Genomic DNA, 15491 nt, shown 5'->3' on the forward strand with positions numbered 1-15491 from the left:
GGCATGTGGACCTTAGATGCACCGTACCCTTACTGAGATTTATGCATGAACAAGGTCTGAGTGACAGATCAGCTTTAAAATAATCTAAAAAGGACTGTCATTGAGGAGGAGCGCAGCTAAGTTTGCAGATCCGCTACGGGATGGAATATTCCGCTTCTTCTCCGCAGCATATTATTTCATTCTTGTGACCACTTGGCGATCAGATTTTGATTTTAATGGCTTTGTATGGGGGGGAAGCTCAGCGTTAGATGCATAATTCCTTCCTGAGCGAGCCGCCTGGGCTCCCTAGGGGGGGTGTAAATGACACGGACTCCCCACTGTTTGAGCTCACCTGGGCGTTTCAGGCTGCAAGGACACCCCCGTGACGGGTGACTTTTCAGGGGCACTGGAAGGGGACGGGGTGATGGCCCTAAGGGATTGCTGCACTTCCTAAAGTTCCTGGTTTACACCCACATGCAGCTGCTTCCTCCCGGGCGGGGATGGTGGAATAAATCTGAGTTTGCCCTGTTCTCCTGGCTTCCGGAGACAGGCCTTTGCTGGCTGCAGCGGCGAGGCCTTAAAAAGAGGGTCAGAATTCCTTCTGCCAGCACCAGCCTTGCCCGTGGGCAACAGAAGCAGTGACCTGCCTGGTTGGATTCGAATGATGTCCAGGAGGTCTCTGCCCCTTGATCTCTCCCTCCTCGTGTTGTGGTGTCTGAAATTTCACCATTAGAGAGTCATTTCATGGGCTCTTCTATGGTTTCCAGCCTCTTTTATAAAGCAAATGCCCCTGAGCACCTGGCTCTGACATTGATTCATCAGATGTGTTCTCTTCCCCACCCGAAGGAAGGAGGTTGGTGTCCATTTAGGGCATCCTGTGTGCCAGGCGCTGTGCCACACACTGTATTCCTAAAGTCATTAAATTCTTGCAGTAACCTTGTGGGATAGGGATTCTGTTCCCCACGTTGTAGAAGAAAGTAGGACTCAGCGAGATCAGGAATCTTCCCTGGGATCACGTGGTGAGTCGGGACTCTAACCCCTCATCTGCCTGATTTCCTCGCCCATTGAGGGCCTGGAGGCTGCTGGGAAGAGAAGGGGTGACTTCACAGGAAACGGTCCTGGGGGTCAGGACAGAAACCCAATGGCTTTGCTGAGGGCCAGCTCAGTATTCCTCCCTCCCCAGCCCCATAATAATAAGCACCCCCTGGGAACTCCTTGACCGCTGGCAGAATAGCATACAGATAAGGACCAGGGACGAGAGGAGGCGGTTAGAGAGAAAATGGAATGTCGGGGGAGGCAGCTGTCTCACAGGCTCTGTGTGGTTCTAGAAAGACTGTATGAAAGTTCTGAACAGTAAACAGAGTAAACAATAAAGGTGCAATGAAAAAAACTATTGTTGTCCTTTTTTTTTTTACCCCAACATTGCAGTATTTAAAATTTTCAGTGTCATTCCTTTGCCTATCCGTATGGCCAAGGGGTTAATCGGCGAGCTCCGCTTTGGCAGCCCGGGTTCGCGGGTTGGGATCCCAGGTACAGACCTCTATCACGCATCAGCCATGCTGTCGCAGGCATCCCACGCATAACGTGGAGAAAGATGGGCGCAGGTGTTAGCTCAGGGCCAATCTTCCTCAACAACAAAAATCATCAAACTGAGTGTGATTCTGTTAAACCCAAACCATTTTGTTTAGACTGTAGAAGCCCCAGTGATTTTTCAAGTATGCTAATTTGAAATTTATCGAGGGGAAAAACAGCCTTTCCAACCCTTGAACGGCTCCCCGATGGTTCTTCTAGATTGTCCTAATCCACAGCCTGGAAATCAAGCTGCCCATTCAGTGACTGCCACCCAGAGCGGCAGCCCTCTGTCCCGCGGCTCTGAGACGCCTTGTCTTATTTCCCTCCTAATTTAGCAGAACCCAAGCACGCACACTGGGCAACTCACGGCTTCCCCCAGGATCTGAAGGCGTCTTGTGGGGATGTGGAGGGGAGAGGCTGCCGGTGGCCCTGGGTCTTCAGAGTCTCAGTGTACCGAGCCGAGCCCGGCCAATAGCAGCAATAACAGAAACAACGCCAGGCCTCTATACTTTACCCAGCACGTCCCACCCTTCCTACAGACCCTCACAACGACCCCAGGAGATGTGTGTGCTTATCCCCATTTTGCAAGACGAAGGAAAAGGCTCATTGACTTTCCCAAGGTCGCACAGCCAGAAACCAGCAGAATCAGACCTTCTGGCTCCACATGCACGTGCCGTCAGCATCTTGCGGGGCCCAGGCTATGGGTTTGAGCTCCGCTGGAGCCATCTGGCTAGTTCTGTCTCGCAGCACACAGCTTCCTACCAACCCTGCCTCTCCCTGCTCACAGTACAGGTGGCCCGAGAGCATGGCTGAATGGATGCCTTCACCTCTACCCTGGGAAAAAACTCAGAGAGCCTGGGTCCTGGTAGGGGAGGGCCAGGCATGCATGGCAGTGTGGCTTGGAGGTCGGGAGCTGCAAGGTGCTTGCTGATGGTGAGAAATTGGCTGGGCCTGGATCCCATTTCTGCCTCTTATGATTTGGGTGACCATGGGCGGTTCACACCAGCTCTGTCAGCCTCTCTTTTCCCCCCTGTAAATGGGGGGTAATAATAGCCCCCAAACCCCATCAGGTAGGTATTTCTACCTCATTGAACTGACGCTGAAAGTGCAACCTGGCAAGCTGAGTGGTGTTAGCAGAGGCCCCAGGACCGTGAAGTCATTGGTGAGGAGTCAGACCTGGGTTCCAGGCAGGCTGCCTGCCCCTTTGCAGCCAAAGAGTGACATTTAAGCTCCCGTATAGAGCCCCGGGGGCCTGAGGTTCCATGGCGGGGGAGAATGCCTCAAAGACTTTCAAGTGCAGTGTGAGGGACCCGGACCCTGTGATGGGAGAGGAGGGGCTTCGGGTCTCACGGATTCTGCAAGATTGGGGAGGGGCAGGGCAGAGTGACCCTCTCCCTAAGATTTTTTTCTTTTTTTAACCCATAAGCAAACTGAGGCCCAGACGGGATCAAGTGCCAGAGTCACACAGCTCGGGTGTGCTGACGTCTCAAGGGAAGCCTGGGAAAAGAAGGTTTATGGAGATTTTTTTTTCTAAGCAAAGCAAATGGCTTCTCAGAGAATCCTGAGCTCTGCCCCTGTGTTATCCTCAGGAAGGTGGCAGCCTACCCCCAGAGCGCAGCTTTGCACAGAAGCAGAGAGAGGCCTTTTTACGCCAACAGCAAAAGGGGACCGATTGGCACAGCCACTCAGGCCTATTCTTTTATTCTGACTTATCTTTTCATAAATCACACATGCCTTGTCACAGTTGAAAAGAATTACAATTTTTTAAAATTCAGTACAACTAAAGAAAAATCTCCAAATATCACCACAAGCTGCAACCACTGTTAACATTTAGTGTATAAGTTATGGACCAGGTGCCCTGCCTATCTGTTTGCTCAGACCATTCTCCTTCAAATTGTAAAATTCTGTTGCCTTCAGACAGAGCATATTCTTTATAGATCATGGTCCCCACGTCCCCCGTTACAGTGGACAGCTTCCCTCGTTTCTGTTACTTGCTGGGCCCAAAGACATTCTAGGCGGCCATCCGTGACTGGCCATCCAGACATTTCCCCATGAACAGTAGAGTGAATATTATAATTTGCACAAATGATGCCATGCGGTGAACATTGCTTCCGGACATTTTTTTCATTAACAATCGTGAACGTGCTTCCATATCAATGACTCTATTTTGCAAACCGCTTGTAATGTCTGCTGTGTAGACATCACGTGTTTCCCCATTCTCTTACTGAGGGACCTTCAGGTTACTGTCAGCGTCTGCCGTGAACCACTCAGCTTTGCTCTTTAAAGCATCGCAAGCCTTGCCCTTACCTTCCCCATGACCCCTTAGAATGGTCTGAGTCGGTAGCCCTTACAACAAGCTTCAAGGACGGCATGCTGGTGAGTCACTGTTTCCCTGACTACACTGATGGTAGGAATCGCCTGGCTGCTTATTAAAAACACACGTTCTCAGGCCTCTCCCCACCAGGCTTCTGCTGAATAGCTCTGCAGCAGAGCCTGGCCTGGGGTCTTTTTAGTGCCTCCCAGATGATCAGGCATATATGGAGGTGTTGATACGGTTGGAGCCCAGGATGACCCCCTGAGCTGGGAGCCTGATTCTGAGGCCCCCCGGGACTCTGGCAGTTGTGCTGGTCTTGGACAGATCACTTCATTTCTTTTTACCCAGGTTCCCTCACCTATAAAAAACTGCTAGTAGCATCTGGATCGCAGGTCATTGTGAAAGTCAGACGAGAAAGCAGATACAGCTCCCAGCAGAATGCCTGGGAGGACAGGTGGGCTCTCTCAGGTGCCGCTGTGTACATCGCTGGATGGCAAAATCACAGGCATCCTTTAGTTAGAGTAAGTCTCCCCTCCCCCATCTCTCCCTACTCTCCCTCCTTCGCTGTCTCCCTTCCTCCCTCTCTCCCTCCTTCCCTCCCTCCACCTTCTCCCCTGCTCTCTCCCCTAAGCACCAGGGCTTCAGCTCACTTTCCTGTCCTTTGAATGTTCCCCTCACCAGCACTTAGGCTCAGGGCTCCCTTTGCCCACCAGCTGCCTGCGGACCATCCCACTCAAGACCAAGCCCGCCCGCCTCCTTGTTTCATTGTTCTCCACAGAAACAATCCCATCGGCCAGACTGGTTATAATAATGCCATGCATTGGGAAGAGAAAGTTCCAGAGGCCACATTCCTGACTCCTCTCCTGCGAGAGCTCTCCTAGAAGACCCTGTGGCCTCCACCTCCCTGTATGGCGGGACTTCTATTACGAGCCACCCCCAGAAAGATCCCCCTGCGGGCTGGGAGGCCCTGTGACATCACTATGTGGTGATTCTTCCCTCTCAAGGGAAGCAGATGGGACAAACAGATTGTTAATACTCCCTGTTGTTCGTAAACAAGTTACACAAAACTCTCTACTTTTCACAGAAGAAGGGCTACATATTGCCCTGAGAAATAAGATCACATAATATCTGTAAATTTTCCCCTCTGAGCCTCTTCCTTAAGCGGGATGAGTTATTTACCATCTCCATTTCTGCTAAAGCATAATGGGGACGCTTTGGCAGAATAAGATAAGAGTCATGGTTGGATGTCTCCACGGCAAGGCGATGAAGGGTCGGCACACCTCCCTACCCAGGCAGCAGCTTGCCAGGTATGTAGAGACTTCAAAGCCTGAACATTCAGCTCTGTCACCTGTCCCTAATCACTGAGAGGACAGCACAACTCAACGTCCCGTCCAGACAGTGGCAGCTGTGGGCAGAAAGCCGTGGAGTAACAGCTGAAACGCCCTAAGCATTGTGGTTAGTAAAAAATAAAAGGAGCATCTTTGTTTAACTAGTGTCTGCCTCATTGGAACTAAAGGAATAAAAGTTAGAACAAGCAGAGGTGAGTCAGCCTTAATTCCGGCAAGATCCAAAGATTGCTCCTCAAACCCCCTACCTGTAAGCTGACATCTTTCTCTTAATCAGGAAGAGGCCACTTCTATCATAAAAGGCCAAACGCACAGACTGATGGTCCATCGGTGTGGACCAGATGCGAATCAAAGCTGCTGAGATGCCTACAGGCCCCTGAATCTCTGGGACCCCCAGCCCAGGAAAGGTCAACTTCAGGCACTTCCACACAAACCTGCATATTCCAGAATAAACGTGTAGGTTCCACTGGAGTGCACACATCGTTAGCTCTCCTAATCCTTTGGTCAGTTCCCAAAGAGACTGAGAATTTGTAGTTGCTAGAACAGGAATCAGGCAACATTCCACAATGTGGTTGTCCTTCCTGTCGTCATCATCCACCCACCCCACCTCTCACCGACTGAGTCCCTATTGTCCCAACCTCTGAGGTCATTACCTGACCAAGGTTGGCTACATTTTTTGTTTGGTAACTTTGTCTTCAGTTCTAAAGAATCCATTTTAGTGTCTTTAGTTCCAAAGACTCTGCTTCTGAAGCTGTGAGACTCTGCCTCAGTACTAAAGAGACGTGTGAACTCAACTTCAATGGGGTCTTCTGGTTTGATGTTGGCTCAGCCGCCCAAGCTGGGCAATCATTCTTTGCTATCACATTTTCCTTCAGAAAACTCAGTAGATAATTCCATTGTCTGTGGGTATTTGAGCAATAAACATATGAAGAAAGCCTGTCACTCACTCCTCACCAATGACCACCCCCTCGTTTTTTCTGACAACCAGGAAGTCATCCAGAAATGAGGATGGGGTCGGAACCAGAAAATCAGCATTCAAGTACCAACTCTGCCACTGACTGACCATCGATCTTGGACCAGACTCTCAATATCTCTGAGCCTTCATTTTCTTGTCATGAATTTAATAAATCTGGTCTCAGTGTAGCTGTGTAGATTATATCTTTATGTAATATTTTGGGAACTAAGGAATCTCTGCTTCTATTAGCTGTTAATAACAGCAATTAAAAATATGTGTTTTTAAAATTTTTTTTCCACTAAGGCATAATGATAAAGATAAAAGGATCAGATTCAATAATGTTTCCAAGTCCTTTTACCAACAAAATTCAATGTGTAGCTTTGCTTGGAATGGTGGCAGAGGTCTATTTAACTGAAAAACTAAATATCGGGCACTTGGAAGTAGCTACATATTAAAATGTGAACACATTGAGCTCTTCATCTGTCATTTGAGATTTTGGCCCTGTCTTCTACCCACAAAGGAAATGAACAGAGAAATACTTATTAGGAAGACAAAGGTGTTTGTGTGTCGTGAAAAATCGGCAGATGGGAAATTTTCAAAGTCCTCTGTGTAGATAGAACTTACTATGGACTTTAACCCCCCGTGTTCCAGACGGTCTTCAGAAGGGTATTTGTGAAGTGGATGGAGCAGAAGGAGCCAACCCTCCGTCTCGGTCAGGAATTAGCACATCCTTCCTGAACTCTCAGGCCAGTGTTCATGTGCCCTCCGCTGCCTCTTTCCTTTCCCAGGAGAAGACAGAACCATAGCCGTGGCTGCTGGAAGAGGTCGCCATAGCTCTCTTGGTTCTCCGCTCCTCTCCTACAGTAGATAGCGTTTATCTTTCCGAGGTATATCATTTCTGTGAGCCGCAGCTTTCCTATCTGTAAAATAGGATGCTCCTTTGCAAAGATTTGATGAGGATTTACAGATCATGCATGTCCAGTGCCTAGCATGGTACCTGGTGCATAGAAAATGCTTACTGAGTGGGAGTTATTATTATTATTTCCCTAAGATGCAGGAGTAAAGGGCTGCATTCTGCTCCTTTGAAGTCAGTCTTAGTAACCACCTCTTCCAGCATGACATTCTAGACCCCTCTTGCTAAATGATCTCACATCGGAAAGTGTAAGGAGTTGAAGCTACTTACTAGCTGTGTGGTCTTGAGACAAACGACTTGTCTGAGCACTCTTTCCTTAGAGGAGGCTGTGATATCTGAATAGAATCTCCAGGGATGGATAAGAACACACCAATATTTATTGTTCCTCCTTAAAGTACAAATACTTCAGTTATGCTTCCTGTAATTCTAACTATGCCTCCAATAATATGGATGCAAAATGATTTGAGACTATCTTCCTAGATCCTCCCTCTTGTTTCCTGCCCTCCCTCCAGAGCTGGTCTTCAGTGGGTCGGCACCTGTGTGGATGTGTGTCTGTTAGGGCTGTCACCCGTTCTGACTGGTCGGTAGCACCTTCTCATTACCTAGTTCCCATGCCATACAGATGAGTAGATATTTTAAATATCCCTTTGCCTCCATCTGTTACCTTATCCCCAGGCTTCCTAGAAAGGGTCAATATGCTCCATCCTTAGCTGTATCCTCCAGCTCTACGCCCCAACCTCCATCACCCCCCACCACCTCTCATGCCTCCTCCCATTGACAGGCCAAGGACCCTTGCTGTATGTAGCCTGGCTCAGAAAGATGGACTGGGTCAATTCAATTTGCAAGAGATATAAATAGGAGTTTCCAGGAAGGATCCAGCTCGTAAAGATAAATATATTGAGAGTTTCCATGATATACAGAGGGATGAGAAAATCTCGGGGGCCATGCACAGCCTGAAGTGTTGAGTACAGTGATCAGAGAGGGAAAGAAACATACAGACCGTGTGGTAGGCTGAATTATTGGTTCTAATTCTTCACTCCCATATGGTAGAGTCATATATTTTTCTCCCTGTCCCCACTTCCCATGATTAATTCCCCAGCTTATTACTTTGGGTTTGGCTACATAGCTTGCTTTGGCTAAAGAAATGCTAGTGGATATGAGGCAAGCAGAGCTTTGGGATGGGATTTTGCATTTAATTTTCCCCTCTTGAGCATCTGACATAATCGTGAGGGAATACGTTCTGGGTATCTGTTGGCACTACAACCCGAATCTGAAAATGAGCCCCCAGGATCAGTTCCCATAGCCAACCCACACCTGCAGCCTGAGCCACGGTCATCAACCTGAAGACGTGTGCGTGAGAAATAGTTACTGTTGTCTTCCACTGAGCCTCTATGGCTGTTTTTCAGCAATAGCTGATTGACACAGGCAGAGCGAGGGGGATGTACCATGACAGGGAGGAGCATCTGTTCCTGACTTTTCCAAGTTTGAGTTTTCCCAAACCCAGCAGTGCGCTCGTCCCTCCCCTTGGGTTTCTGTGGAACTCTTTTTTGTGTTTGTGCAATAAACTCTTATTTTCACTCAAGAAAATAGTCTTATAAGAGACAGATTCAGTTTTGTGGGGTCTACAGTGTCTACAATTTGGGGCCCTCCTTAAGAAAAAGAATACAAAATTACAAATACAAAATTAGGCACTAAAGTAAACCCTTATTTATCATAAGAGAAAATATCACAAAAAATTACTGGATTTTAAAAATCTGAGCAGTCTTCTATTTCTGGCCAAGGAAATACCAGATACCAGACCAGCCTTCTTGCCATAAACAACTAAAAACTAGGAGGCCGGCCCCGTGGCCGAGTGATGAAGTTCATGCACTCTGCTTTGGCAGCCCGGGTTTCACTGGTTCTGATCCTGGGTGATGATCTAGCAGCGCTCATCAGGCCATGCTGAGATGGCATCCCACACGCCACAGCTAGAAGGACCTACAGCTAGAATATACAACTATGTACTGGGGGGCTTTGGGGAGAAGAAGAAAATAAAGAAGAAAATTGGTAACAGATGTTAGCTCAGGTGCCAATTTTAAAAAAGACAAAACTAAAAACTAGACAAAATATATGAAGCTACTGTTTTCCACATCGTTAGGCAATATGCAGGACAGGAATTTGATCCGCGAGAGAAGAGAAACACATGAGATGCGCGCCAAGATCCCCCTGGCTTTCTGACTGTAGGAATTATCTGGATCACCGTGTAGGAGAAAGAGCTGAAGCAGAGTACAGCAGTCTCACTGAGTTGATGAGGCAGAAATCAGAATTTGGGAGTGCTGAGGTACCTGGAATCTGCAGTGCAGAATTTGAGGAAAAGGGAATTGCCCTGTGAAAGAGATCCAGAAATCTACATAGCTATCCCCTTAAGTCTTTGCCAGATAATATGTCAGCGAAAGAAAAGTGAGACTCTCTGATGCCTGACAGAGAGTAGCCATTGGGAATTTATGACCCGAACAGAGACCCTGGATGTCAACAGAGCTGGAACCTATAGGAGTTCCAATTAGAGTTCTAGAGTAGAGAGACTTTTCTAAATGCTCCAGGCATTCAATTGAAGCCCCTTGAAAGTCATATCATTGAATTAGGGCTGCTCTAACCCCCAAGCAACTTAAAAATAAGTCTATAAAAACAAATCATGCAGGTCTGTCAGGAAATTAATGGCCAGATAGAATAAAACACCTTGTAAAGGAAGACAATAAAATCCAGACTCACAACAATGTAGCATTCACAATTTCTGACATACAATTGAAGATTGCTGCAAATGCAAAGCAAGAAAATATGACCCCCAAAATAAAGAAAAATGGCCCAGAGATAACAGAGAGTTTGGAATTAGCAGGAAAAGACTTCAAAGCAGATGTTGTAAATATGTTTAAGAATTTAAAGAAAAAGATGGACATCATGAGTGAACAGATAAGGACATCGCAGTAGAGCAGTAGAAGTTATATAAAAGAACCAACTGAAAAATACAATATTGGAAATAAAAAATTTATTAGAGAGAATTAACAGCAGTTTGGACACTATATAAGAAAAGATCACTAAACTTGAAAACAGGGCAATAGAAAGTATCCAAACTGGAATATAAAGAGAAAAGTGGCTAGGAAATAATGGCAGAGCCTCGCTGTCAACATCAATGCAAAATCAAGCATTCTAACTACAGGTAATTGGGGTAACAGAAGGAGAGGAAAGAGAGATTGTTACAGAGGAAAATTTCTTAAAAATAATGCCAAAAATATTTCCCATTTATAAAACATGTCTGACTCAGAGATCCAAAAACCTCAACAAATCCCAAGCAGATTAAGCACAAAGAAAACCACACAAGAGTCATCATAATCAAATTGCTGAAAACCAGTGATACAAAGAAAAATCTTAAAAGCAACTAGGGTTTGGGTTGGAGAACACATACATTCCTACAAAGAAACGGTAATAAAAAATACCATGAACTTCTCATGATAAAGAATAAAAGATAGGGGCTGGCCCATGGCCCAGTGGTGAAGTTCGGTGCACTCTGCTTCGGCAGCCTGGGTTCGGTTCCTGAGCGTGGACCTACACACTTGTCAGTGGCCATGCTGTGGGGGCAATCCACACACAAAATAGATGAAGATTGGACAGTTGTTGGCTCAGGACAAATCTTCCTCAAGTAAAAAAAGAGGAAGATTGGCAACAGATATTAGCTCAGGGTGAATCTTCCTCAGGGGAAAAAAAAGAATAAAAGATAGAAGACAATGAATTATATCCTTAAAATGCTGAAAGAGGAAAAAAACCCAACAACCTAGTATTCTATGTAAAGCAAAAACATCCTTCAAAAAGGAAGACAAAATCAAGACTTTTAGAAGATCAAAAGCTGAGAGAATTCACCAGAATTCTATCAGAAGAATTACATGACACAAAAAAATGTTAAACAAACCCTTCAGGCTGAAGGAAAATTATACCAATTTGAAACTGACCCACATGAAGGGACAAAGAATTCTAGAAATAGTAAGTATGGAGTAAGTTCAAAAACATCTTTTCCTTTCCTAATTTGTTCAAAATATAATGGACTATTTAAATCAAATATAATAACAATATAGTAAGATGATTATAACACAGGTAGAAATAAAATGCATGAAAATTATTGCGTAAAGAATGGGAGGGGGGGCAAGCCCTGTGATTGAAGTTCCGTGCACTCTGCTTTGGTGGCCTGGCGTTTGCAGGTTCAGATCCCAGGTGTGGACCTACTCCACTCATCATCATCAGCCACACTGTGGAGGCATCCCACATACAAAGTAGAGGAAGACTGGCACAGATGTTAGCTCAGGGATAATCTTCCTCAAGCAAAAAAAGAGGATGATTGGCAATGGCTGTTAGCTCAGGGCAAATCTTCCTCACAAAAAAAAGAAAGTGGGGGTTAAATGGAAGTATATTATCGTAGGGTTCTTGCATTATATGTAAAGTGATATAATAACCATACATGGTCGCCTGTGATAAGTTAAAGACACAAGATTGTAATTCCTAGAATAACCACAAAAATTTTTCTCTGAAGACAATATAGATTAGAAAGCCAATAAGTGAAATGTAATAAAATACCATAAAAATACTCATTTCAAAAGAAGGCATTAAAAAAGTCCTATTTCTATTTTATTAAAATAGAGACAAAGGGAAATTCATTAACCTAAGAGGACATCTAATAAAAACCATCCTTTAATGGTAAAAGATGGACTGTGTTTCCACTACGATTGGAAGTCGTCCAAGGACATCTGCTCTCACCACTTGTATTCCTCATTGTGCTGGAGGTCCCAGCCAGTGCAGTAAGGGAAGGAAAATAAATATAAATTATAAAGATTGGATTGGAAAAAGTAAAGCCATCTTTATTCACAGATAATACTATTGTGTACATAGAAAATCCTAAGGAATCTTCAAAATGACTACTAAAACTAATGACTGAATTTAACAAGGTTGTGGAATATAAAGTCAATATATAAAAATAAATTTTATCTTATATGCTAGACATAAACACATGGAAATGATATTAAATATAACCTTATCATTTGCATCAGAAAATACAAAATAAGCTTCTATAGAAAATCTAAGCTCTCACATTATCTAAGCTTCCACATTAAGAAGCTAGAAAGAGAAGAGCAAATTAAAAATTCAGGTAAGTAGAAAGAAGGAAATAATAAGATAAGAGCAAAAGTCAATGAAATGGAGAACAGAAAAAAATAGGAGACAAAGTCAGCGAAACTAAAAGCTGGTTCTACAAAAATAATTATACATCTCTAGTTAGACTGATCGAGAAGAAAAAGAGAAGACAATTTACCGCATCAGGAATGAAAGATGGGTTATCACTATCCTGGAGACATTAACATGGTAATAACAGTGTGTTATGAAGGTGTCAAGAACATGTCAAGAAATTTAACAACTCAGATGAGACCCAGGTTATCATACCTGACTCAAGAAGGAATTTAAAAGCCTAAAAGTCTTATATCTACTAAAGAAATTTAATTTGAAATTAGAAACCTCCCCACTAAGAAAACTCCTGGCCTGGATAGCTTCTCTGATAAATTCTGTCAAAGATATAAAGAAATAAAAACAACAAAACTATGCAAAAACTTTCAGAACGTAAGGTAGGTGGGAACATTTCCCAACTCATTATATGAGGCCAACCTTTCCCTGATACCAAAATCAGATGAAGACATTTAAAAAAACAACAACCCTACACATTATTATTTCTCATGGACATAGACACGAAAATCCTTTTAAAATTAGCAACTCACATTTGGCAATATATAAAAAGAATAATATGCTATGACAAAGTGAGGTTCATCCCAGAAATGCAAGGTTGGTTTAACATTTGAAAGGTAATCAATGTAGGTCACCGTATTAACAGAGTAAGGGAAGAAAAACGTAAGATTACCTCATCTCAAGAGATGTAGGAAAAGCATTTGACAAAATTCAACACCCACTGATTAAAAAAAATTATTGGCAAACTAGGAATATAAGGGAACTTTTCAGTGTGCTAAAAAATATCTAAAAGGTAAAATCATGCCTAATGGTGAAAAATTGAATGCTTTCCCCCTAAAATTGGGAGCAAAATACCGATGCAAAAAATATGAAGTGATTAAGAATAAATTCAAAATTATGTGCAAGATCTGTGCATCAGAACTATGGATATTTGCTAGGAGACATTTTAAAGATCTCAATAAATGGAGAAATATTGCATGCTCATGGATTCAAAAACTAATATTGTTAAGATTTCAGTTTTTCCTAAGTTTGACTTATGCGTTCAATACAATCCCTATCAAATTTCAACAGCCTTTCTGGGTGGTAACTGACAAGCTGATCCTAAAATTTATATGGAAATTCAAAGGACATATAAAAGCCAAAATAATTTTTAAAAGAAGAAGAGATTTTGAGGATTTACACCACTTAATTTCAAGACTCACTCTGAAGCTGTAATTAACAAGATGCTGTGATATGTCAAAGTGATCGATGGAACAGAATAGAAAATCCAGAAATAAACTCACCCCTAAGAAGCCCAGTGATTATTGACAAAAGTACCAGTGCAATTTCATGGGGAAATTAAAATTTTTTCAACAAATAGTGTTTGATCAATTGAACATCCGTATGGGGAAAAAACAGAACTTTTATTCTCTCACTTAGATAAATTATACAAAATTAATTTGACATGAGTCAAAGACCAATGTAAAAGCTAAATCTATAAAGCTTCTGTAAGAAAACACAAGGAAATAGCTACTTAACCTCGGGATAAGCAAAGATTTCCCAGATGGGACACAGAAAGCACTCATTAGAAAATAATAAATTGATAAATTAGACTTCGTAAAACTTAAAATTTTCATTCATCAAAAGACGCCATTAGAAAATGAATAGTCAAGACACAGACTGGAAGAAAATATTCATGATACATTTATCTGACAAAGGATTTAGACTATATAAAGACCTTAGGCAGCTCAATAATAAAAAGGAAGTCAATCCAATTTTTTTAAAATGAGCAAAAGACTTGAACAGACATTTCACAAAGGAAGATGTACAGATGACCAATGACCATATGAAACTTTATTAATCATCAGGGAAATGTGAATGTAAAGTGAAAACTACAAATCCACATTTTTAATAAGGTTTTTGCATCTTGTTTGTGTCTTCTGAGTCTTTGAGAATATTTTCTAGGCTCTTTAAGCTGCCACCCAAAGTGCAAGCCTTCTGCAGTTTATAATGTGCAGATCTTCTCATTTACTCCTAGACTAAAATCTGAGGTGCCATGTGTGCTTAAAACCATCCAACTAAGAGACTCTGAGAGCTTGAAAGAATCAGAAATTTTCCAGAAAAGCGTTCTTCTTGTATATTTCAAAAAAAAAAAAAAAAATTTCTCCTCCATTAACCACATACTTCTGATGCCGGGTGCCACAGATCATATTGTTATTAAGAATCCATCTCTGCCCTTGGACTTTTGGTCATAATGCCAGTTAAGTCAGTTAAATTCTCCTGGCAATTCTCTTGAAAGCTCTTCCTGTGCTGGGGGAACTAGTAATAGCTTAACTATCTATGAAAGTAACTGCAAATGACATAAATTTATTTCTCAAAACCAAAAATAAATGTGTCCCTAACTCAACATCCCTTTAGCCAAATACCAAAAATGCTCACAGCCACGCCAGCATCTCCTGACACAAAGGAAGGTGTGACAGGCGAAATCAGATTGGAAAGAGACAGCAGTATCAGCCAATTATGGTTAAAATATTCTATTTTTACAAAATCTTCTGACCCTGCGAACACATTGCTGGCAGCCTGCCCAGAGCCTTGTAACGGGCCTGTTTCGGGTCTAAGAGGTCCCGAAGTGTTGGCTTTGTTGGTTCACGGGGAATCTGCTACTGGATCTTATAGTGGACATCTACAGTCTTGTTTGCAAAAACACAGCTTGTTTTTCTGCCTGATGCTCTTCTCTTATTTGACGTGATTCTAGCGGGAGCTTCCAGCTTCTTCCAGATCCCACGTCTCTGCACCCCCCCTTACTCTTGATTGGCTCATAAGTAAGTCAATCAGAGTAACCTCCCACATGGCCAGCATTGAATGGTCCAGGGGTAGTCACCTGACCCAAGCTGGGACAATTAGAACTAAAGATTAGGAAGAGTATGAGTCCTTTTAATGGCACAGCTGTGAGATGCCAGCGGACAAAATCATCATCATCATCATCATCATCATCATATCTAGAATTTACTAAACACGGTAATAGCTTTTGCAACACTTTCTGAAGTAGGTTCCAATATCACCCGCATTTTACAGACAGGAACACTGAGGCTTGGAGAGGTTAGCAGGCCTGCTAAAGGGACAGTTATAATAAAGAGGAGAGCTGCAATCTGAGCCCAGGCAGAGGACATGAGTGCCCCT

This window comes from Equus quagga, chromosome 20, assembly GCF_021613505.1.
Source record: "Equus quagga isolate Etosha38 chromosome 20, UCLA_HA_Equagga_1.0, whole genome shotgun sequence".
Classification (NCBI taxonomy): Eukaryota; Metazoa; Chordata; class Mammalia; order Perissodactyla; family Equidae; genus Equus; species Equus quagga.